Source organism: Haliotis rubra, unplaced genomic scaffold, assembly GCF_003918875.1.
Source record: "Haliotis rubra isolate DU_JTF1 unplaced genomic scaffold, ASM391887v1 Scf58, whole genome shotgun sequence".
NCBI lineage: Eukaryota > Metazoa > Mollusca > Gastropoda > Lepetellida > Haliotidae > Haliotis > Haliotis rubra.
The window spans coordinates 969,889-991,153 of NW_025767279.1; the positions used below are offsets into that span (position 1 = coordinate 969,889).

The following is a 21,265-nucleotide window of genomic DNA, read 5'->3' on the forward strand; positions in this document are numbered from 1 at the left end:
CTACTGTTACGTCTATACATGGATGTTTATAATAGCTTCTGTTTGGATGAAACTGGCTGTTAATTTGCCAAATATAAGTTTTTAACACACATATATCCTTTTTTCCGCTGTCCTAGCAATTGCCCTGTGATAAATTTGCCAGGACCCGGGCACTTAAAAAATAACGGTTAATTGTTACATTAAATTTGGAAATTTCCTCAAAAAGTCTACCATAACACCTTTTACAAACTTTGAATGACGTAATCCATTATGAAGGACAAAAGGTGATCGCGAAAGGGCAAGTGACCAGTCTCCGGCTACACAAGTTCCCGCTCACCAACGTCTTATCCAATATTTATCTTTATCCGATTTCGTCCTATCCGTAGCTGACGGACGATGGACCAAAGCTATTGCCGTACATGCTAACACTGTACATGCCATCTCCTTACGAATACTTTTCAACGTCATGCCATTGCGACATTGAATAAAAGTTAAGGAATAGATATATCTACAGGAACAATTATCAAAGATTGTTATTGAAACTGACTTTATTTTGGGAACGAAGACGTCTGTATATTTTAAGGAATTATTTACAATATTATTTAGGTAAACTTCATAAAAAGCGCCAGCTATGGACACGGGGCGTTACTCTGAACTTTGAATACTGTTAAATTAAAATGTTTATAAAACTGGTTCATTCATGAGGACTGATTATTATAGTTTTCTTTTGTAGTACGTCGAAAATAAAACCACACAACGTTAAGCACACAATACTGAAGTGGCGCATGATGCTAAATGGCTGCTAAGGTTCATTAGCACGTTGTAGACTGCTTAAATAGCTGCTCTGACCCTCAGCCAATTGTAGCACGTATTAAGACAGATCACATCTATAACTCAATTAAGTCACACTATAATCGAGTTCCGTGTAATCTTATTTTGATGAATCAGAATCAGAAGCTTAGCGTAACCATCGATATTTCACCATCGGAGAGACAGAATCCTCACACGACCGACAGCACCTATACTGGCGAGTCTGGTAATCGGAGAAACGGTTGCCGTAATCACACGAGGCACTGCACAGTTGTCGAGCAAACACAAATCCAAGAAACCCCGGTTACCAGCTAATGAACATACAAAACCTTTCACCTGCAAAACGAAAGAATTCCGACTTTTTCAACCTATCCATCTCGACTTGTCATCAAACTTCCCAGGGCAGGTTTGCCACCGGCTCAGGATCATACATCGATGCTAACTGCATTTATATTCTTCTCATGCAGTGGCTGAGCCCAGTCCTGGGAACACAGAGGCGAATTCAATGATACTCGTGGAGCGCTGGCACTTGTCTAAATGATGTTCGTGGTTCTCTGGATTAGGTCCGTGTGTAAGTGTGCGTCAGTTAGAGACAGTTACCAATTGTTGTGTCAATTGGCTTAGTAGCTAAATGTTAGGTGACTTTGTAACAAGATTATGTAGCTTGTGTCTGTGGGTGGGGTGTTGCATGGACCTCAACACCGCCAGCTGGGAGATGGTGTTTATGCAACTAGATTTGATGATGCAGGCAGATCAGTGGTGGTGAGTGTTGGATTTATGAAATGAAACTGTTCGCACGGCAATAGGGGATCTTTCATGCAACGCATGTAGTCTCTCTATGCATAGCAGTTAAGTTATGTTCATTAATGGAAATGGTGTGTCATGTTCAGGTGTACCAACCAATAGCAGCACTGAAGAATTTGAGGGATGTCCTTCCGGATGTTGGAGTCTTTCAAGAAGAGTACGTTTCAATAAATAGGAATTAGGTGGTTCCAAGTTCTGCTCGTGGCATGTTTACCATTTCTGTGTCTGTGTCCAGTCTATTGATGTCGAGTGTATTTGTTAATGGCACTGCAACTTATTTAAACCAATGTCATTTTGAGTTTCACTGTGGCCGACGTTCCCAATTACGTGCACAAAGAATGTTTTGGTGGTATTCATGGTACGGATGTCAGTCATTATCCTGATAGAAATGTATTGGGCCCACATACATGTGATGACTAATATAATTTGGGCACTTCTGCATATCGATTAAGCTAATGGTATGACGGTAGGAGATAGACAACGTTGTTCATAATGTTCTACATTCTTGAGAAGGGTAACATCCCATTTCATCAGCTTCCCACAGAATCCTAACATGCCTTTGTATGGAAATATCAGAATGTCAGATTCTGAAGATCCTAAGCACAGTGAACCACTCTTGCAAACCCAACTCAAAAGAGAATAATATGCTCTATATACTAGAAGATATATATCGTCAATGCCAGTACGGACTGCCAGGCGAAAGATAGTATAACCGTGAAATTGGGAGTTGATCAAAATGTAACACAGCTATAATACCAGTGTGAGAAATATCACCATCAAGTAACCAGTTGTTTCATTTTAAGCTAGTATTGAAAAATTCTGTGTGTAGTTTCTTTCTGCGCAGCAGGTTATGCCCGAAACGCTTTCATGGCTAAAGGTACCGAGTATTTTACGAAAAATGCGGATACAATGGGATCATCTCGGTAATAATGTATGGTCCATGCTAATTTGGCTGAAACCCGAGAGGGACTATTGCGCATTGTGTCGTTAGCCATACTTTTGTTTGGCACAGGCTTCGTTACTAAAAGTTACCAGGGTCATGCAGCCATAATAATGTAAACTGCTGGAAAACAACATCCTCCATTCATTAAGTAGGACTTTCTTCTTCAACGCAATCTTGACAAACCATTCCGAATTAAATGGTTCCACTACATCATAAATGGGCAATTATTGTTTATGTACCCACTAAAATTTGAAAGACAAAGCTGATCATAAAACTATCTTTCCACTCTTACTGCGACTTCCAATTGTAGCGAATATGACCGGTGTAACAGGTCAAACTTTCCCCCTGGCCAAACCTTCCCCGGGTAAACTTTGGCCTAGAACAAACTTTCCTAGCCATAATAATGTAAACTGCTGGAAAACAACATCCTCCATTCATTAAGTAGGACTTTCTTCTTCAACGCAATCTTGACAAACCATTCCAAATTAAATGGTTCCACTACATCATAAATGGGCAATTATTGTTTATGTACCCACTAAAATTTGAAAGACAAAGCTGATCATAAAACTATCTTTCCACTCTTACTGCGACTTCCAATTGTAGCGAATATGACCGGTGTAACAGGTCAAACTTTCCCCCTGGCCAAACCTTCCCCGAGTAAACTTTGGCCTAGAACAAACTTTCCTAGGGAAATTTTAGCCTAGGCTAAATACCCAGTTTTTACTTGGATGTCCATATCCTTTCAAAATTTTATTCCCTCACTCATGGCTTTAAATATGGCATCCACGTCGGCGACATCAGCTTAACAGTTGGAAGGAGACGTAAACATCAACACACCAACAACAGCCTGACACAATATCTATATCAAATGCTTATCATCTATCATTCCACTATACTGCCTTATTCTATATTCAAAAGACAAGGTTTGATAAGGGGTATACTTGGCCCATGGATATCTGAATCATATTTCATTCACCCAAAGTGATTATGGATTAGTAAACATGCTTTTGTGAATAATGTTCAATTAAATTTATACATAAATACAACACATTTAAGATAATAAACAGCATGATAAGAAAGCACGCAACCTGTGTATATTACATCTTATTGACCCATCAAATATGCGATTGAATATCTACATCTTGTGGTGACATGATTTGGACAGATGAAGAACATGATTTGGACAGATGAAGAAGGAATGGTGGCAGGAGCAGGATAGATTTAGAAATATATGCCGTTCAAAATGTATGCATTCAAATCACTATACCAAAGTCAGAGGCAAAAATGGACTATTGGGCAAAAATGTGTACCAAAATATAAGTCAAAACTACTGTCAGTTTATAAGAGCAAGGGTGGGGAAGAAGTGGCCTAGCTAGGCCTTAATCTCCCCCTTTGGAAATAAAAACAAGGGTGGGGATTAAGTAGCCCAGGTAGGCCAGAATCTCCCCCTTTTGATATAAGAGCAAGGGTGGGGAAGAAGTGGCTTAGCTAGGCCAGAATCTCCCTAATTTTCATAGAAAATTCTCCCCGGGGAAAGTTTAGACCGGGGAAGAAATGGCCTGCTACACCGGTTCAAATTAATTTTCAGCGACAAATGTGACAACCAAATCTCCATAAGCACTTATGCTCTTTGACACCTGATACATCTAAGCTAGTCAAGATGGCTATGGACGCACCATACACGAAATCGTGAACTTTCTCTCAAAATATCATCTCAATAGTCAGACTATTCTTATGTTATTACGCCCTTAGACATGAAAAGGACACGTAGGGCTTGTATCATCAAAACTGACGGTGACTTCGCTGGAGCAATTATGACTTATCCAAGTCCGCGCTACGATCCACGGTGGTCTGAACCAGACAGACGGCCTAACGACATCTACCAGAAGTAGGGTCAATCCATCTAAGTTCCATGCAGTGCCATCCTGGTAATACGTCCCAAACTCCTCACATGTTGCAATTATTTCAGCGAGACTCAACATGAGGACAGCGGGATGAAGACCGGAAACCTGAAATTAATCCTGCCTTTGATTTAAAAAAAAGTGAGTTAATATGGTTGTTTAGAAGGGCAATGAAAGAAGTAAGAACGGAGGAGGAGCCCAGTGATATGTTTTTGATTGTTGGTGTTAAAGGACTAAGCAGATATGAACATCATTCAGTTTCTCTGTCATCGGATAAGTGTGCCAATTCGGCTGTCATCAACTAACGTAACTCATTTCAGTGTGTAATTGACATGGCGGGTGTCTTTGACAACGGACGAAGGGGTTCCGTCTGTGATTACATCATTACTAAGATGATAAATAAGTTTTTTTCGTATGGATTTGTGTGGAAAGAAAATAAGTTGTTTTGTGTGTCTCTGTTGCGTGACTCCGAGATATTATATGGTGTGATTAGTTTGCTGCATCACGTCAGCGTCTGGATAATCATCTTGGTGAGGGATAGGAAACATAGGCTAATATCATCCTCATAGACTAAAATGACAGTATGTCTCAGAACTCATCGACATGACTTCAGGTAAAACTGACAGTCTACCAAACCACGAAGACGATGGCAACTGCTTCTAACGACAGAGTGATGGGTACATATTCTAACCTGTATACAAGCAGGCTGACAGAAGCTTTAGTATGTGGGGTGACCTTTTGAGCGAATTGGCTATTCATTTGCCAAGTAAACGGTACCACATTTGAACACACGTACATGTATATCCTTTTATCCACTGTCCCGGCAGTGGCCTGTAAAAATGTCATGACTCGGGCACTTATAAACTATTTTTATGTAGAACATGAACGCCTTAAATTTAACACTCATATTATACCACCTTAATTCAGTAATGACAGAAGGTGATCGCGTAAGTGGCAGGTGACCAGTCTCTGGCTACACAAGTTCCCTCTCACCAACGTCATACCCAATATTTCTCTTTATCCGATTTCCTCCTGATGACATACCAAAGGTATTACTATACGTGATAACACAAACAATATGGCCAAACTCCGCACAAAGACTTTAACATCTTGTCATCCTGCGACGTTGAAAAAAACAAGGACTCGATATCATGAGGATCAAGGATCAAGGATCCTTCCTGAACACTGACTTTATCCTGGAAAGGAAGACGTATGATATATACTTGAAGCAATGCTACAGTTCTTATTTAGGTAACACGCGACTGTTATGGACACGGCGTGTTATTCTGAACTATCAATACGGTTAAATTACAATGTTTATGAAAATCGGTTTATTCATAAAGACAGATGGATGTAATTTTCCATTGGTATAAGTCGTGAATAACACCACATCTCGTTAAGCACGTGATATCGAGACGGCGCAGTATTCGTAGGGACTGTTATGGTTCATTAGCACATTGTGGACTGCATAGATAGCTGCTCTGACCTCAAACAATTGTAGCACGTATTAAGACAGATCACATCTATAACTCAATTAAGTCACACTATAATCGCGTTTAGTGTAATCTTAGTTTGATGATTTAGAATCAGAATCTTAGCGTAACCATCGATATTTCACCATCGGAGAGACAGAATCCTGACGACCCACAGCACCTATCCTGGCAAGTCTGGTAATCGGAGAAACAGTTGCCGTAGTCACAACCGTGAGACATTACGCAGTTGTCGAGCAAACCAGAATCCAAGAAACCCCGGTTTCAAACCAGTGAAGAAATGAACCTTTTCACCTGTGACACGAAAGAATCCCCATTTCTTCAACCTATCCTTCTCGACTATTGTCATGAAATCTCCCAGGGCAGGTTTTGGCATCGGCTGGAGATCATACATCGATGCTAACTGCATTTATATTCTTCTCATGCAGTGGCTGTGCCCAGTCCTGGGAAGACGGAGGCGAAATGAATGCTACTTGTGTAGCGCTGGCACTTGTCTAAATGATTTTCGTGGTTCTCTGGATTAGGTCCGTGTGTAAGTGTGCGTCAGTTAGAGACAGTTACCAATTGTTGTATCAATTGGCTTAGTGGCTAAATGTTAAGTGTAATATGATTATGTAGCTTGTGGGTGGAGTGTTGTTTGGACAGCTGGGGCCTGGTGCTTACGCAACTAAATCTGAAGATTTATCCAGGTAATTTGTCGTGATTGTTCGATTATTGTAGTTTTTATTAATTATACATTTCCCACTGAAATAAGGAATCTTTTGCAAGAACACTATTCATATCGGTTAGAATGACTCCATTGATGGAAACGTTTTCTTACGTTCAAATGTACCAAGTGATCGTCTTACTGAACATTTTCAAAGTTTACCCAGTGGATGTTAGGGTCCCCGTACCCGTGAAGATCCGGGTTAGAATTGGTCTTCAGTAACCCATGCTTGTAATAAGAGGCTACAAGGAGATCGGGTGGTCAGGCTGACTTGATTTACACATGTAGATCGATGTTCATGCTGTTGATCACTGGATTATTTACAGACCGCCGCCATACAGATGGAATATTGCTGAATGGTGTAAAATCTAACTCACTAACTAACTCAAGACAAGTACGTTTCAAAAAAAATAAAATATGTTGTTATAACATCTGTTCATAAAGCGTGTTCTCATGTTCAGCAATTTCCAGTTTCCAGTTTATTGAGGGAGAGTAAATGGAGTAATATAAGATGTGCATCGGCAACGTATTCCTACCAATGTCAACATGACTTGTAACGTGTTTTAGGCCTTCTGTTACATGCACAAAGAATGTTGGTCGGGTTAGGGTAATCTGTATCTCGACAGAAAGGATTTGGACCCACGTACATTTCATACCCAATTTACCAGTTCGGTACTGGTATGAAGAGAGGATATTGACAACATTCTTCAATATTTTCTAAATTTTTGAGAAGGGTAACAACAGAGAGATGGAGCCACCTAATATGACCAACACCTTGATTATCGCCAGCACTGGCCAATAAACATGCATAATATGGTACACGCATGTCAATAACAAAGGAACAAAACTTTCATTTCAGTATCAGACACGTTGCATAACTGGCAAACACGTGCACGACGTTCGTTCGTTATCATACTCAATTTTCCAGCTATAAATAATAGAGCCTGGACCAAAAAATTTATTTGAGATATATTAAAGTTATGGAACTGCTTTTGTCGGCTTTTCTGTCGTATACCAAAACATAAAAACATTCTGATGAAACCCGTGTTTCTTTAAATGTGTTTCAGATTGTAGGAGAGAGTTGGAATTACTGTCATCGGATGCTGTGGGGTAAGTTGTTGATTACTGTCATGTTCCTTTGTTGATATTGCTGCGATTGAAGCTTGTGTTTTGGGCTGATACATCCCAACTGTCTTGGCCCTGTCAGTTCTGTGTATGGAGAACTGTCTCCGCTAATCCCACCTATAGTCGGGTTCCCATGAAACCACGTATATGTTTCCCTCGTGCCCCAAAGCAACAACTGTCCATACTAAATTGATCAAATTTATGTTCCAGGATGTCAAATGCAGGAAATTCACTTATACAAATTGGCTCGATTGATACGCGAAGCCGCAGTCGTTACTATCTATTCCACAAATCACACTCTATTCCGTAGTCCGTTGCTTTCCCAGGCTGACATTTACAATTCCCTACACGAGATCTCGCGAGCAACCAAGAGACCTGGAGAGGGTCGGTAATGTGTGTGAGATTTCGAGGCAATCAAGAAGATTTGTTCCATTACCTAAGCATGATGTTCAATGAATATTTGTTAATGTATAAAATGGGGGCAAATAATTGCAACACGGGATGAATCCAGTATGTACCAGGTAAAAGTATGCTGAGCTTCGTTTGGAAAAGGGAACCATGTTTAGATCTTGATGCAGAGATAAAGTTACACATCTCCCCATCTCATTCTAAGCATATCCATCACAGAATAATTGTTTCTGTTCATGATGCATAACTATTTAGTGCACAATATACACCTAAATCGGGTGCTGTCGTGAACTCTATCGTCAAGTGCAGCAACCATATGTTGGCATTTTGCAATAGCTATTTCTTACGCTTCAAGTATAATCAGCTTTTCTGTTGTTATTTAATGCATGCGTTCACTTTATGGGATATATGTACGTCAACGCTCATCGTACGATTAAGGCAGCTGATGGAAATTGAGAAAATCTTTGAAAAATAACACCAGCTTCTCTTTAATATTACTTCAGAAGATGTTTCATAATGATTATTTTGCATATTAGTTGTAATTAAGTTTATTTTTGTCGAATAATTCAAACCAGAGGAAAAGTATTACTACAATATCAGGAACATTTAAATAACTCAGCAGTCGATTATGGTAGCTTTACTTGAATAATTGGCGAATTTCCTAAATGTTTTACAAAACAGTAAAGGTTAGATTAAAAGTACATTGAGGAGAATTTCTAACGCTGTCATACAATTTTACACTTTAACTGAATACGCATGTTATCGGAACCAGAATGTCAAGTCGATTATCGCAGAGTTTCTCGCTATAACATTCTGGTGATGCAACCAATATCAGAACAACAAATGTCAATATCTCACACCCTATACGCCGGTCGGAGCCATTAGGAGCATTGCACAACAGGAAAAGCGATCCATGTACATATGTACATAGCAATAAATAGCATCTTGGTGACAGGGCTTGAAATTAAGTTTGATTGAGATATTGTACTGAATCAATACAGAGGAACTTTAAGGCGTGTAGTCTTCCTGGTGTCCATTACAACCTTTTAAGATTCAGATGTCTTAACTTTCCCCATGTTGTGTATTCTCTGTAACGACTCGAAAATAAGCAGAACAAGAAGTAAACGACCCATTGAAGAAACTGGAACTGAGTGACGGTATCACTGAACACATTCCACATGAAATGTAATGACTGAAAGTAACTTAGCTTCTGCAAGATATTGATGAAATCTAAAGTTTGAGGCACATGTAGGATGACTCGTACTGGTGATTGTTTCACTGTTATGTGTTTATACAAGGAGCAAAAAATAAAATGGTCTCTAGTTTTTGCTCTTCGTTCCTCTGGTCTAAATGGTACCCATTGGTAACTCCTGAAACAGGTTTTATTCGAAAGTGCTGGAATGGCTTATTGATTTAAGATCAGGTTAAATTTATGTTGGGGTGTTCTAATGCGTTTGCCCGTTTCTGAGTCTCTCATGAGGAGGTCTAAAGGGTTACCACACACAACCTGCACACGCGCTAATTGTCAATATGGCCTTCTTGATATGACATGTTCCAAATCCAATCAATTGTGGTGAAATCTTGCCCAACCACCGTGTTGTATTTGCCATCAACTTAAGGGAAGAGTTATCAACGGATTAGCTGCTGGCCCTTGAATAACATGTCATAATGGATGAAAGAGTTCCAAGAATCGAAGGAACGTTAACACAACAGAAAAGCAAAGCTTCCAACACGGCATGCCTGTTTTCTGTTGATTGATTTTCGGGATGTGCTACCAACACAACAGCGATTGTTGTAGATGCTGTCGGAACAATCCTATAGCGGGCGCTGACGCCCATGTGTCCGGCAAAGAAGCAAGATGTCTAATGGAGCCTCTTCATCCCATTATCATCCTGAGATATTTCCAAGACATTTTTGTTTCCATTTATGTTTCGACAACAATGAAAGAGTACGTATTGCCTCGGGGTAATTGTCATTAAACCTCTTCGTTGTAATGCACGCAGTTCTCAGTTCCAGAGTTTCTTCCCGCGTAAAGTACATGACTTCGTTTTCCAACAGCTGAGTCATTAGTCCAATACAGAGCATGTTACTTACTTAGAGCTTAAGAGCACATGATCTATCACCGTGTATGGCTTTCTTTGTACGACATGAAACAAGCAACAAATTGTACATATTTAGTTTTTATCAAAACTCGTATTGAACAAAGAACGTTGAACATGTATTTTCAATAAACTGTCCATACATGAAGTCGATCAACTTGTAATGTTGAAAGCAAAACGGATTTTAAAATGGTGAAGATCATGTTAACATTGCCTGGTCGTCAAACAAGTGACAGTTCCCAGATATTGTAAAGGCAGCTTAAATAAATAATAATCGATGTAAAATGTGAAAAGTCAAGAAATTGACATGCATCTGTTACGAGATGGCATGAAGAAATCTTTCTTACTGGCCGAGTTTAATGTCCTCTGCAACAAATGTCCTCGTTTAGAGATGACATAGTTGAACAAAAACGTTATTTGCCCAAATTAAATGAAACATAAAATATAGTTACACTTTGAAGCATTTTATTATATATGGTATTGGTTACTATGCGTGAGAGATTGACGAGGTCAACGATTAAACTTTAGAAAAGAAATAGTTTACTTCAGAAATCAATACTTACAGTATGGAGTATCTTACGTAAACCAATATCTGCGTTTGTAATTCAATGAGGGAAACATTACGTGTCGTGTTTTCTCAAATTTCAAGTTACATGATTTGACATAAATACTGATTGCATAAAACCATTTTTAAATAATGGAAATTGATTCGGAAGCGTTCTATGTAGATATCCGGTTAAATGCCAATGCATTGAGTCTTTGGGTAAATCTGAATTTTTTGCTGTTAATTATTGTTATTACTAAATGCGAAAGAAGCATTGTACATATGTACATCACAAATGAAATGTCACGCCAATAGTTGCCAATGACATGCTGTTGGAACTCTTTACATTGCCTGGATTAAAGAACACTTGGTCTTAATGTACGAAGTGAAATAACAATGGAGAATGCTGCGTGGTGTCAAAGGAAGTCTGCAGGCATTCATCTATGTTGACTGAAGCATTATATGGTAATGCAAAGAAGTGTTCCAGCTATGTCTCAGGAGGAAAATCCTGTTGTTCTCTGCTTCTCATCGATCGACACTTGCAATCAAATTACATATGAAGCCACACATCGTCATCAACAAGTAATGGCCATTTCTCAACCACTGTTCAATTACATAGTTTATCTGGACACATCCTCTCGCGAATCCCTCTGGACAATCTGACATGTCTTCTTAGCGTCCTTGTAATATTGCTTGACCTCGGACTGTGGTCAATTATCCATATTTGTTCTGGACAACCTCTCAAGGGACATGTGTATTATGTTCTGTTCTGAGCCACGTGTTGTATAATGGCGAGAGAGTTGAGAAATAACCGCTATTGTAGTATGCACGGGAAGTACATGAATGTGACATGATAATCCGATGCGGGATTTATACGAGTGTAAATACACACAGACATTATTTTATACCCCTTTTAGTAATATTACAACTAACCTTCAGCACGTTTCCACCGTACTTTTAGTAATGTCCCAGCATATGTTTTAGAAATATTCTGACTTTAGTTTAAGCCATGCTCAGTGTATTTTCAGCGATGTTCCAGCTTTACTTAGAGCAATGTTTTAGGGTACTGTTGTGCACCGGCACGCATCAACCAACAACTACGTCTTATGGACATTGTCTGAGTGACGTGTGTTCCAGGTGTGCAGACGATTAAATATTAAATAAAAAATTCCCTTTTCACAAAAACGTCTGTCAACAGAGATTGTAAAGTGTTCCTTCTAAATAATTTGTCTATCAACAGATATGCAGTTATGACCAATTGACTCTGCTTCGGTGGGCTGGTAGTGTCGGTCCTGGAGGGTCTTTATTATACGATGGCGCTGAGAATCTGCGTCACTGTACCGATTGTTTTCATCATCTTGATCAGAACATTTTGACGAGAACACGATGAATAATACTTCCGCCCCTGCCGTGTCTTCGTTTGTTTGTGACACGCCTTAATGTGGCTACAGATAACTATCATGACATATTGTTACCTTCAAATACTTTGAGAACAATTACTTCCCATCTGCTCTTGGATGTTCCAATGTTCCAATGGAAAGTGTTCCTTTACCTTCATCCATAACGTCCGCGCGCTGGTTTTAACGGTGGGACTTTTGTCTTGTGGCTTGCGTGAATTCACCGAGTCCGTCTTCTTCTGTGCAACCTTTGTGCTTGTCCCAGGCGCCAATGACACGGGCATGATCACTCAAAGTCTGACATGTCATTTGTGAAGTAATGAAACATCCCTCCTACTGCTACATGCACGACACCTGCTGCACCATAAGACAACTGCGTTTACCTCCAACTAATACTCCTACTTTATATACGAATACCATACCATCCTCCATTCGTAGGAAATTAAAGGTCGCAGTTGATACGCACATGATAATTCGCGTGAGATGTCAAGACTCACAACGTTGGTTATCCTTTGTTTTGTTTTATTGTTTCACTCAGCAATATTCCAGCTATATGGCAGCGGCTTGTAAATACTCGAGACAAACCAGTGGTCAACGGTATGAGCATCGATCTACACAACTGGGATACGATGACATGTGTGAACCAAGTCAGTAAGCCTGACTACCCGATCCCGTTAGCCGCCTCTTGCAACAAACATGGGTTGCCGAAGATCAACTCTAACCGGATCGTCAGGGGTGGGCCAGTCTCCAGCAAGATGAAGATCAATTCTAACCCAGATCTTCACTGATTATTTGGGCTGTCACACCCTTCCGTAGCGCGGACACCAGGCGTCTTACAATCAGCATAGGATACTAGAGAGTTACTGTAACTATATGCTGATAACATACAAGTACGTGTCTCTAATATATGCATATACTAACATTTTATGACACTGTTCGTACTCCTGCATCCTGGACTACAACCGTGATGTTGATTGCTGATGCGGCGTCTGCAATAATTTCTCAGTCACCATAATCATGTACCACGACTACCACCACGACTGTAATTACTTCGAACTCCGTGCTGTTAGAACAGGTTTTTATGGCGCTTTATTAAATCTGGTGGTTCGGCTCGGTGACTTGATCATCCGACCCAGCCATCTACCGCTCTCACTCACTCACTCACTCACTCAGCCACCTGCACTCACTCACTCACTCAGTCACCTACCTTCACTCACTCACTCACTGCTAATAATACCAGATGCTTAAGGCTTAATAACACCTGAAGCAAGTGCTACATGAGGTACAGGTCACAAACTTGAGGAGGATCAGGTGGTCTTCTTAGGCAGGGGCGGCGGGGTAGCCTAGTGGTTTAAGCGTTCGCTCGCCACACTGGAGACCCGGGTTCGATGCCCCACATGGGTACAATGTGTGAAGCCTATTTCTGGTCTCCCCCGCCGTGATATTGCTGGAATATTGCTAAAAGCGGCGTAAAACTAAACTCAGTCACTCACTCTTCTGATATTTTTCATAATATGCATCTGTTCACCCAGCTGTGAATGGGTACCAGGTAGGATAAGATGTGAGCCTGTATCCAGGGGGCTGAGAATTGGAATCGGATACACTTTGATCCATACTTATAATATATGGTAGCAGTAGTAGTAGTAGTAGTAGTAGTAGTAGTAGTAGTAGTAGTAGTAGTAGTAGTAGTAGTAGTAGTAGTAGCAGCAGTAACAGTAGTAGTCATCACGTTATTATTACTGCTATTATGTGTGTATCTTTATTATTAAGACCTGATTTCGTAGTTGCAACTTATCACAATATCCAGCCATGAAGATACGGATCGTTCCTACGCACCCGCGACTCGTAAATCAGCAAAAATGTAGATATGTTAATCAGGAAATATGTTAACTGTTGCGATTAATGGGGTCTGGCATAATATCGATAATGGTACATGTGTGACGAATTATCATTCTTTGATGCTTCTTCGCTTTCTTATGTATTAATGCCGACTGTGCTATTGGCGAGCCATGTAATGTCATGGTATCAACCACAATCTGTTGTCGGTATGCTTCCTTTGAAGTCACGTTTTTTTTAAACATCAAAGTAACCCTTGTGCCTGGAGTCATCTCCGACTTGACGTGAAACACGATGTTGTGAGTGAGGGGAGTTTGATACCACTTTGAACTGTGTTTCATGTTCATCAGCGTGATGAAGGAAGAAAGACCAAGTCGTGGACGTGACACTTGGGTTGAAACTGCAAAGTTGGCTCTGGAAGCAAGGTTCCTAATCTTGGCAAATTGGGGATTGTGTTTCCTGCCAAACATATTGTATCACGACATGTCTACTTTCTTAACTGATTCCTTGCGACAGATAAGGGAGGCAACTATTCAACAGACTACTGTGCGTCTCAGTGAGTGAATTAGGAAGTGCACAATATATAGTCTTCATCATTCATCACCGGGCCTTGGGTGAATGATTCCACCAATAGGCTACCCAGATCTCCTTCAACCTAAGGAAACAGGTAGAAAACAAAAGGGTTAATACTGACTGACTGAGTTTGGTTTTAGCAATATTCCAGCAACATCACGGCGGGGGACACCAGAAATGGGCTTCACACATTGTGCCCATGTGGGGATTCGAACGGGGGTCTTCGGCATGACGAGCCAACGCTTTAACCACTAGGCTACCCCACCGCCCAAAGGGTTTAACAACCCTATCAATAATGATCTAAATTAATATGTACCTCTACTGTCGCAGATCGCAGTGTCAGTACAGTTCATTTCAAACACTTTGGGGTAAACTTTCAGTGTAAAGAAATCATACATCTGTGTTTCGTAATGGTTGAAGCAAACAAAAACCGGTTATTCCAGGAGTACGACGAATAGGTGAAAATAGATAACATTCTTGTGGTCAGGACCTATTTGCAGCTTGAATCCCTTTTTTAGCCTAGCAACGGTTTTAAATCACTTTTTGGGCCAAATTTAATTTTCATGTGTAGACTTTTCTTTGCAAAGGTAGTTTATATGCCTCTAAGCGAAACATCTTCAATACACATGACATGACAGAACTGAATTAACGCCTGTGACATATTTAGTTTCGTTTGGCACAGATTCTTCCCATTGTCTCGGCATATGTCAATGTATTTTATTGACGATTTTTGCGAATCCGTAATACGTCACTTTTCAATACAAACTGAATACCGTTCAATGGAATACAGTTCTGGTAGTGATATCTGACTGCAAAAAAACCCCAGCCATTTGCTGTTGATTGTGTTCTATGTTGGACTACGCTCATAATAAGGCAATTTCCAGAAGCACCGACTCCTTGGCGAAGCACGTGTGTCTGTAGTTTGACAATGTAATCAGAAAAATAACACCGTTATGTGGTTAGAGGGCCTTCGTGCAATTTTGAATGCCTTAAAAAATCAGATGAGTTAGTATTTTTTTTAACTTCAGGGCTATTTATGTTGGTGAATGTTCGTGCCTGAAATTCATTTTGCTTTGTACAAATGATACGGTAAAAACATTATAAGAACATACTCATTAAGTATTTCCCGTTTCTATTGTGAGATGAGGTCGAAGGCGAATAAATGGCGGTCAGGCCCGCTGCCTTCGACGATGCATACCATCGTATCCTTGTTTCGTGATTTCCGTGATGTCTATGGTCGTGATGACTAGATAATATACAGATCACCGTCATATCAGCTATATGAATATCCACTATCCACTATCCACTATCAAACTGAGATAATACCAGATGTTCGCTGAAAATCGTATCTTACCTTACAGGTGGCACTCCTCCTGATCAAATGTGCAGGATAGGACCATCATTGGACACCATTTTGATCAATGATGCGTCAAGTGTCGAATGACATTATTTAATCTACACCAAACAAGTTATAAAAGTTTTGAAAACTTGATACAAAAGATTATATATGAAAGAACATGTTATTTTCAGTGATCCATTAATATAATAAAGAATATGTCCATTAATATTTTTCCCAAGCAGAATATTTTTCTGAGGATAGTCAAAACTGGTCATTCTTTTCCACAGATATACCGAAAGACTTCTTGACCAAATTCCCTTGTTTTCATTTTGCTAACCCGAACAGTAACATGAACAAAGAAGCATGTCTTCAAGTAGGGGAACACGATTCCTTTTGGACGAGACTTTCTTGTTTTGCGTTTGACAAGAACATTGTTCGTGGATTATGTTCAGGACATATTTGGGAACTTATTTGCACAGTTAGTTTACCCCGACATTTATCTCCTGGACATTGATGGAGCTTTGGAATTCAGCACAAATGGGAATGGACATATCAATGACTAAGCACTCATGCGTGGTTTCTTCATCTTCATACAAGCCTTTCATGCAGCATTATTTGACATGGCACTTACACAACGTTGTTTGATCAAACAATGACTGTAGTGATGCTTACATATAATAGATATGTTATTTCATGTCTTATCAGTAGGGACTACAGAAGTCGTGGGGGACAGCCAGACATTGAATGACAGCAGGCTGCATACAATGGCTTCTTTCCAGTTTCAGCTGTAATGATGTTTTAGTTCGTGTATGCTTTCAGTGACAGTATAACACAATGAATCCGAAAGTCATTCAGCAGTTTCATCTTCTCTTTTAGCCCATGTTTCTGCGCATGCTTCGCCAGCATCCGTGTAACGCACGTTGACAACAGAATTCTCAGGAAAACATTTTTGATTTTCAGCAATGGAGGAGTCCCCTCCAGTAGGGTCTCAGAAGGATGAAAAATCTTTGCAGACGGGTACATTTCTTCCTGTTATCAAAAGTAGAACGTGTTTGTTGTTAAACTAAACACAATTCCAGCTATATGACGGTGGTCTGTAAATAATAGGGTCTGGAACAGACAATCCAGTGACTGTCATCATGATCATGGGTATTCGGAACTGGAATTGGGCATCAACCAATCTGTATAGTCTGATCATCTGTTCATGTTAGTCGCTTCTTCGGACAAGCATGTTTCTGACTATCGTCAAGGGTGCTGGAGTGGGACTACCGTCGTTCGCGGGGAACGCAGTTCAAAGAATATAAGTATAAGACAATCCCTCGTATATATCGTGAATATTCGTAGTTCTATAAGCTCTACAGGGAATATCATTGTTTGAAAATTGTCAGACTATGTTCTGTTGAATTGCGTGTGTGGTCTGTCTGTGCGCTGCTTCCCAGCACTAAATAATATTTCTTAACTTTCATTTTAAAAAAATCATCAGGTCACCATGGTTATGATAATTGTGATTATACCGAAAATATTGCACTTAGTTTACCAACATATTACCGTTATTCTACTAGAACATTGTCCTTACTCAGCCAACACATTGCCATGGTCAACCAAAATATCAAAAAGCCACGACCTACATAGCGATAGGCCTTACCTGATGTCACCTCATGACTGAAATCTTCAAAGTAACTGCTTAACACCATATGTCAAACACTGTCAAATGAAATGAGATAAGGTATTTTCTGGTAACAATTCTATGACTTCCCATGTTACTGACCGCCTACGTGGTGTAGTAGTTAAACCGTCCGCCCGGAGAGCGGAAGGTCGCCGGTTCGATGTGTCTGATTTAGGTATTCATGCTTAACTGCGGCATGGTATCTCAGTGAGCTAACACTACAAAACCAGCTTAAGTCTGGGAGCAGACACACATACACACACACGTCGTCACATAAACGACGAAATTTTCGTAAGTAGGACGTTTACCCTCGTTTCACCTGTTATTATTTATTCAATCAGCCACCCACCCCCCTCACTCACTCAGCCACCTACCCCTCTCACTCACTCAGCCACCTACCCTCACTCACTCATCCAGTCTCTCACTCAGCCACCTACCCTCACTCATCCAGTCTCTCACTCAGCCACCTACCCACACTCACTCACTCAGCCACCTACCCACTTCACTCACTCAGCCACCTAGCCCCCTCACTCACTCACTCACTCAGCCACCTAGCCCCCTCAGTCACTCACACACTTAGCCACATACCCCCCATTCACTCACTCAGCCACCTACACTCACTCACTTAGCCACCTACCCCCCTCAATCACCTCACTCAGCCATCACTACCCACGTCACCACCTACTCAGCCACATACCACCCTCACTCACTCACTCAGCAACCTACCCCTCACTCACTCACTCATCCACCTCACTCACCCTCACTCCAATCACTCACCACACCACTCAGCCATCTACCCTCACTCACTCACTCAGCCACCTACCTACGTCACTCACTCACTCAGCCACCTACCACCCCTCACTCACTCACTCTCACTCACCACCTCCACCCACCCTACCCTCACTCACTCAGCCACCTACCCCCTCACTCACTCACTCATCCACCCACCCTCACCCACTCACTCAGCCACTCACCCTCACTCACTCAGCCACCTCACCCTCACTCCACCCACCCACCACTCACTCACTCCATCACTCACTCACTCAGCCACCTACCTCAACTCACTCAGCCACCTACCCTACCTCACTCCACCAGCCACCCTCACCTCCTCAGCTCACTCACCACTCAGCCACTCCACCTCACTCACTCAGCACCTCCCTCTCACTCAGCCACCCACCCTCACTCACTCACTCACTCAGCCACCTCCCCTCACTCAATCACCACCTCAGCCACCTCACCCTCACTCACTCCAGCCACCTACCACTCACTCCTCACTCACCACCACCTCAGCCACCCCACCTACCCTCACTCACTCACTCAGCCACCTACCCTCACTCTCACTTACTCACCAGCCACCTACCCCTCACTCACTCACTCCACCTACCCACCTCACTCACTCAGCCACATACCACCCTCACTCACTCACTCAGCCACCTACCCCTCACTCACTCACTCACTCAGCCACTCTACCCTCCCTCACTCACTCACTCAGCCACCTACCACCACAGCAATCACTCCCCTGCCACCTCCACCCACCACCAACACTCACTCACCCAATCACCACCTACTCACCCTCACTCCTGACTCACTCACTCACTCACCTCACCCCTCACTCACCAATCAGCCACCTACCCTCACTTACCTCACCTCACACTCAATCACTCAGCCACCTACCCTCTACCCTCACTCACTCACCACCCACCCACCTACCACCACTCACTCCACCACTCAGCCACCTAGCCACCCTCACTCACTCACTCAGCCACCTACCCTCACTCACTCACTCACCCTCACACCCACCCTCACTCACTCACTCAGCCACCTACCCCTCACTCACTCACTCACCACCCACCCACCCCCCTCACTCACTCAGCCACCTACCTCACTCCCTCACTCACTCACTCAGCCACCTACCCCTCACTCACCTCACTCACTCTAGCCTCCTCCTCACTCACTCACTCAGCCACTCCTGCACTCACTCTCAGCCACCCTCACTCACTTCCTCACTCCTCACCTGCCTCACTCACTCAATCACCACAGCCACCTACCCTCACTCACTCACTCCACTTTTAGCCACCTACCCTCACTCACTCTCAATCGCTCAGCTCACCCCCCCCTCACTCAGCCGCCTACCCTCACTCACTCACTCATCCTCCCACTCACTCACTCACTCACTCACCTGCACCCACCCACCCTACCTCACCTCACTCACTCACTCAGTCACCTACCCTCACTCACTCACTCAGCCACCTACCCCTTCACTCACTCACTCAGCCACCTACCGCCCTCACTCACTCACTCAGCCACCTACCGCCCTCACTCACTCACTCAGCCACCTACCCTCACTCACTCACTCACTTCGCCACCTACCCTCACTCACTCACTCAGCCACCTGCACTCACTCACTCAGCCATCTACCCCCTCACTCACTCACTCAGCCACCTACCCCCCTCACTCACTCAATCAATCAGCCACTTACCCTCACTCACTCACTCAGCCACCTCCCCTCACTCACTTACTCACTCGATCACTCATCCTCACTCAATCACTCAGCCACCTGCACTCACTCACTCACCACCTACCCTCACTCACCCTACCCTCACTCACTCACTCAGTCACCTACCCTCACTAACTCACTCAGTCACCTAGCCGCACTCACTCACTCAGTCACCTACCCTCACTCACTCACTCACTCAGTCACCTACCCTCATTCACTCAGCCACCTACACTCACTCACTCAGTCATCTCACTCCACACTCACTGATAGGAAGCGTTCTCTATCAACTCCGGACTTTGCGTCTTACGATAATGTCCTTGGCAATAAACGTTCTTCATGAACTGTCGTGCCCGTGGCCATTCAGGCTGTGTTGCCTCTCATTTTGAAACACATGACTGTTCTTTATTTATTATATCTCAAGGGATGAGCAGTAAACAGTTAACTTTCACACAGGTTCACCCCTCCCAGTCTCGATAACGCGCATGGTTTCTAAAGAGACAATTTACAGGTCACATAAAAAGTTTACAACTTAAATGCCCGCCCGAGTAATAGTCCCGATGTTGAATCCTATTTCGTTTCAACAGTTGGATTGTCAAGGCCGGAACACTTTACCCAATATCACTAAAAACACGCACAGGAGAATAACGTAACGAAAATATCCTAGAACGAGACAGTTTAGTTGTCTGTGGTGACTGGCTGATATATTGTGTTTGATACGAGCGGTAATAGGAAGCCTGTCTCGACTTGGGGTTTAACAGTTAGTCCGTGTGTGGCGTTCCACTCTAATGTGTACTCGTTCCATTCTGTCATTACTTGGATTGATGTGCAAGGCGTATTTAATATCATATTCTGGAATCTTGATGGCAGTAAGTTATATCTGTACATCGTGTAATGGGATGTGTAGATGTGTGTTAAACAACAATAACAAAAGCAAAACACAAATAGGCAAGAAATATTGAATAATTAGTTTTATACACCACAGTCACCTCACTGAGCGCGGCCTAAAAAAGCAAGCAAACAGGTTTGATAAACACGGGGATTTAAACGTTTTGAACTTGTAAATCTGTATAATGGAGCATTATGATAATGATAATAATACAAACATAATAAGAATAATAGTAATGATAAATGTAGTAATTTAACGAATG

The 21,265-nt window shown here is 42.0% G+C and overlaps 1 protein-coding gene across 2 annotated transcripts in view; it reads left to right on the top strand.

The window, feature by feature from the left end:
• LOC124254735 (atrial natriuretic peptide receptor 1-like) overlaps positions 1-21,265 on the top strand; it is a 733,848-nt gene that overhangs the window by 297,666 nt on the left and 414,917 nt on the right. For both annotated transcript variants that reach the window (XM_046688579.1, XM_046688578.1), the window contains exon 2: positions 7,701-7,743. The gene's annotated coding sequence lies outside the window, so the exon portion shown is untranslated. The remainder of the gene's footprint in view (positions 1-7,700; positions 7,744-21,265) is intronic.